Raw genomic sequence first — 5,853 nt, forward strand, 5'->3', positions numbered from 1 at the left:
TAACTGCAGAATGTAGTGCCATTCTGCAAAACACTCTTCCTAAGAAACTAGGTGATCCAGGCAGCTATTCAATCCCAGTGAAGCTCGGAGATATAGAGATCAATAGAGCGCTATGCGATCTTGGTGCAAGTGTAAGCCTTATGCCGCTCTCCATCTGCGAAAAGCTTCAAATGGGTGAGCTAAAGCCTACAAGGATATCTCTGCAACTTGCAGACAGGTCAGTTAAATTTCCCCTCGGTATACTTGAAGATGTTCCATTGCGAGTTGGTAAATTCTTTATTCCATGTGATTTTGTTGTTATGGAAATGGAAGAAGATGCCCATGTCCCTATTATTCTTGGTAGACCATTCTTAGCTACTGCAGGTGCAATTATTGACATGAAGAATGGGAAAATAACATTTGAAGTAGGGGATGAGAAAATGGAGTATTCATTACTGAATGCTATGGGAAATCCGTCTATGGGTGAGACTATTTGTCAAGTGGATGTCCTCGATGATCTACAACAAGAACAACTTCCCCTGATCAAAAAGGAAGATGCTCTTGAAACGGTGTTGATAGGGAGTATCCATGATGAAGATTGGGAAGTAAGGGAGTACACGAGGCTACTAGAAGACGCAAAAGCTAATCCAATCATCGCTCCACTCAAGGAAGTCCTTAGTACATCGAGTGTTGGGGAGAGTTCGACGCCTCCCGAGGTAGAGTTGAAACCCCTTCCATCTAATCTTAAATATGCATATCTTGGTCCTAAAAATACATACCCTGTTATTGTTAATGCTGAGCTTAATAACATTGAATTAGAGAAACTTCTCGCTGTTTTAAGAAAATATAGAAATGTTATTGGGTATACCATTGATGATATCAAGGGTATTAATCCCTCTTTTTGTATGCATAAGATCATTCTTGAGGACGATCATGCCTCCTCTAGAGAACCTCAAAGAAGGCTAAATCCAACTATGATGGAGGTAGTCAAGAAAGAGGTTCTCAAATTGCTTGCTGCAGGAATAATCTACCCTATCTCAGATAGTAAGTGGGTTAGTCCTGTACAAGTAGTACCAAAGAAAGGAGGTATGACAGTTGTCAAGAATGACAAAGGCGAGCCTGTTGCCACAAGAACTGTTACAGGGTGGCGGATGTGCATTGATTACAGAAAATTAAATAAAGCCACCCGTAAAGATCATTTCCCCTTGCCTTTCATTGATCAAATGCTCGAACGATTGGCTAACCATTCCTTTTTCTGTTACTTGGATGGATATTCCGGTTTTTTTCAAATCCCCATCCGCCCTTGTGATCAGGAAAAGACTACATTCACATGTCCATATGGCACCTTCGCATATCGCAGAATGCCATTCGGACTGTGTAATGCCCCAGCCACGTTCCAACGGTGTATGATGGCTATTTTCTCAGGTCTCATAGAAAATTCTATGGAAGTTTTTATGGATGATTTTTCTGTTTATGGTTCATCTTTCGATATTTGCCTTGATAATCTAACAAAGGTGCTCCATAGATGCCAGGATGTCAATCTGATATTGAACTGGGAGAAGTGCCATTTTATGGTACAACAGGGAATCGTTTTAGGCCATGTAGTTTCAAACAAAGGGATTGAAGTGGACAAAGCCAAAGTAGAGGTAATAGAGAAACTTCCCCCTCCAAATTCTGTGAAAGGAGTACGAAGTTTTCTTGGCCATGCAGGTTTTTATCGCAGGTTTATCAAGGACTTTTCAAAAATTGCTCGACCCTTAACCGAACTGTTAGCTAAGGACGCCCAATTTGATTTTAATGATGCTTGTCTTGAAGCTTTTAACAGGTTGAAGGAAGCCTTAACCTCTGCTCCTGTTATGCAACCCCCGGATTGGGCCCTACCCTTTGAAATCATGTGCGATGCTAGTGATTATGCGATAGGGGCCGTCCTGGGGCAACGAAAGGATAAGAAATTGCATGCTATATATTACTCTAGTAAAACTCTTAGCCCTGCTCAAATGAATTATGCAACTACTGAAAAAGAGATGCTAGCTGTCATATATGCAATAGATAAGTTTCATTCTTATTTAGTTGGGTCAAAAGTGATTATCCATACAGATCATGCGGCATTGAAATATCTGATGAGCAAGAGCAATGCCAAGCCGCGGTTGTTTAGATGGATCCTCCAATTGCAGGATTATGATATAGAGATCAGAGATACGAAGGGGACAGAGAATGTCGTCGCAGACCATCTCTCTCGCCTCCTCCTTGATGAGGAGGATGAGGATAACCTCCCATTTGACGACTCTTTTCCCGCTGAGCGTTTGTTAGCTCTTTTACAGGTTGAATCTCCTTGGTATGCTGATTTAGCTAACTATCTTTCTACAGGTACACTGCCTCACGGGTACTCCTATCAACAAAGGAAGAAATTCCTTTATGAGGCACACCGACACTTTTGGGAAGACCCTTTCTTGTACAAACTATGTGCCGATGCAGTGATCAGACGGTGCATTCCCGAATGTGAGGTAAGCAATATAATTTCTCATTGCCATGACTTACCTTGTGGTGGACATGCAGGCCCCTCGAAAACAAGTGCGAAGATCCTACAATGCGGATTTTACTGGCCCACTATGTTTAAGGATGTGTACTCCTATGTCAAGGCCTGTGACCGTTGTCAACGAACGGGAAATATTTCCAAGAGGAACGAAATGCCACTCACCAACATACTCGAGGTCGAGTTGTTTGATGTGTGGGGGATAGATTTCATGGGCCCTTTCTCTTCCTCTAAGGGGAATCGATACATTTTGGTAGCCGTTGACTACGTGTCAAAATGGGTTGAGGCCATTGCTACACCAAGCAATGATGCCCGTGTGGTAAGTAAATTCTTCAAGAAAAACATTTTCAATAGATTTGGTATCCCACGTGTGTTGATTAGTGACAGGGGAACACACTTCATGGAGAGCCGATTCGAAGCAATGTTGAAGAAATATGGAGTGCAGCATAAACTTGGAATTGGCTATCACCCCCAAACCAGTGGCCAAGTAGAGGTATCAAATCGAGAGATAAAGTCCATCCTAGAGAAAACAGTTGCAAGAACGAGAAAGGATTGGGCTGACAAAATTGATGATGCACTTTGGGCCTACCGAACAGCTTACAAAACTCCAATAGGTACAACCCCGTACAGACTTGTATACGGAAAAGCTTGTCACTTACCCGTCGAGCTAGAACATCGAGCATTCTGGGCCATCAAAAGCCTAAACTTTGACGCTAAGGCCGCGGGAGAGAAGAGGCTATTGCAGTTGAATGAGCTAGATGAGCTCCGCCTCGAAGCCTATGAGAGTTCAAAGCTTTATAAGGAGAAAACAAAGAGGTGGCACGACAAGGGCCTCATAAGAAGAGAATTCAAAGAAGGAGAGCAAGTCCTTCTATTCAATTCAAGGTTGAAACTATTCCCAGGGAAACTCAGGTCAAGATGGTCGGGCCCTTTCACGGTCTACAAAGCATATCCTTATGGCACCATTGAATTATGGAACAACACCGGGGGCACCTTCAAAGTCAATGGACAAAGGGTGAAGCACTATCGAGCGGGAGATCCTATTGAAGAGAAGTCAGATATCACGTTCTCTTCCCCACCACAAACTCAATGAGGATGAATACGGTCAAGCTAATGACCTTCTAAACAAGCGCTTGCGGGAGGCAACCCGATTCTTTTTTTTTTTTTTTTTTTTTTTTTTTTTTTTTTCTTTTCCTTAGTATTTTATACTTTATCTTTCAGTTTATGTCTGTGTTATGCTGTTTTACAGAGAGTATCAAGCTAAGCACGAAGTGGGATGTCAAGAGAGCAGTCAAAGATCGAGTTACCGCGTTTTTGCTCTTCGCCCGGGCAGACCGGGCAAATTCCGCCCGATCGGGCGCGAGAAACAAAGAGCCAAAAAGAGAATATGAAGTTAAGCTTTTCTCCGCCCGATCAGACCGGGCAATGTCCGCCCGATCGGGCGCGAGAAACAAAGAGCCAGAAAGAGAATATGAAGCTAAGCTTTACTCCGCCCGATCAGACCGGGCAATGTCTGCCCGATCGGGCGCGAGTAGCAGAATCTGAAAAAAAAAAAAAAAAAAAAAAAAAAAAAAAAAAAGGTCCAGTCTCCTTCGCCCGGTCAGACCGGGCAAAGAGCGCCCGATCGGGCGCGACAGAATCCTGCGGGCTTAAATTAGAGATTTCAGCGTTTTCTTTTCTTCTCCATCCCTCAAACTCTCATACCCTCTACTCTTTCTCTCTCTAAAAATCCCCAATTCCACAACCCTAACTTCATCTCCCATCCAATTTCATCAAGATTCAACAATCAAATCCCTCAAATTCACCACGAAAACCCAATATTTTTGCAAAAATTTCTGCAATTCCGTCCCTCCTCCTTGTTTAACCTCAAGAAATCCCCAAGCTATCTCATCACTCACATAATTTCGGGCTCTTGATGATGTCTCAAAGGAAAAGAACGAGAAGCACACCACAACAACAACCACAATTGGACTTGGAAAGTGTACCCGGGTACCCACACGTGGTCTTCGTCCCGGAATTTCCAAACCAAAAGCAGCGGTTCATCGAGCTCTCGCGCCGAAAGGTAATCCCTACCCGATTTTTTTGACCGTTCATTGCTTTCTAAGCTAGGAATAGATTCGGAATGTAAGAATTTGTTTGCAAAATTAGGAATGTCTCAATTATTCAATATGAACTATAGAACTTATGAAGATTTAACTCTTGAATTTTTGAGCTCATTTGATATTGAAAAGGGTAGGAATGGTTTGGTGAAGCATGTTGTGTATAGGTTGCTGAATAGGTCTCATAGAATGTCCTTAGAAGGCTTTGCTAGGAAGTTTGGACTTCCTTGTACCGGCTTAACCGTGCAACCTAGTAGCTTCAATTCTGGGGAACTTTGGTTTGCCATGACTGGTGAAAACATTGAATCTTTCCAGCACGCCCCTTCACACAAAATCCACCAACCAGTCCTTAGGCTGTGGACTAGATTCACTGGGTGGACTATTTTTGGTAGAATCGAACCTAATAATGTTAGGTCGGACGAGATTTCGATCCTAGGTAGTTATTTAAGGCGTGGGGATGAGGATGGAGACTTTACAATGAATATTGCACACTTGTTTGCCCTTCACCTTAAAAAGCAAGGCACCACATATACGACAATTAAATCGAATGGTGAACGCTCTAACATTCCTATCGTCTTAGGAGGCCTTGTCACTCACCTAGCACTTCGGGAAGGCTTTGATGAAGCCAGCCGATGCCCAGTGCCTGGCCCCATTACCTTAGATCAGCATTATCTCACTACTGCGGGTTGGTTATCCATAGATTTTAATAGATTTAGTTGGATCATAGGGAGAACCAACAGGTTTTCTGTGCCTTTACCTTCCCCTGCCCTAACTAAGATTATGCCTCACCAGCCCTCCTACCTTCTCCAGTTCCCTAGTGATTCGTCTACCCCTGTACCAGCTGCCCCCACTAGGACCTATTTTAGGAGAGAGTCTACCTCCTCCCCTGCTCCGCCTCCTCCTAGTGATAACGAGGCCATTATGGCCGGTATTAGGGAGCTTAGGGTAGGTCAGCTGGACCTTTCTACCCGAGTCCAGACCATAGAGACTAGCCTTCGGGAGCTTAACGCAGGCCAGCAGGATTTTCGCTTGGCTATGTATCCTGTTTATGACTACTTCTGCAGGCAAGGGAATATCCCGAGGGATGGTCCCCATCCTTCTTGGTATCACTTTCCCGGTGCGGGAGATATGGCAGGTGGCAGTGGCACAGCTGTTGGTGATGATGATGATGTCGAGGATGATGATGTTGGTGATGATGATGATGGCCCCTCCGGTTCCTTTTGAGGAGCCGTCGAGATTCCT

This window comes from Chenopodium quinoa, unplaced genomic scaffold (genome assembly GCF_001683475.1).
Source record: "Chenopodium quinoa cultivar QQ74 unplaced genomic scaffold, ASM168347v1, whole genome shotgun sequence".
NCBI lineage: Eukaryota > Viridiplantae > Streptophyta > Magnoliopsida > Caryophyllales > Amaranthaceae > Chenopodium > Chenopodium quinoa.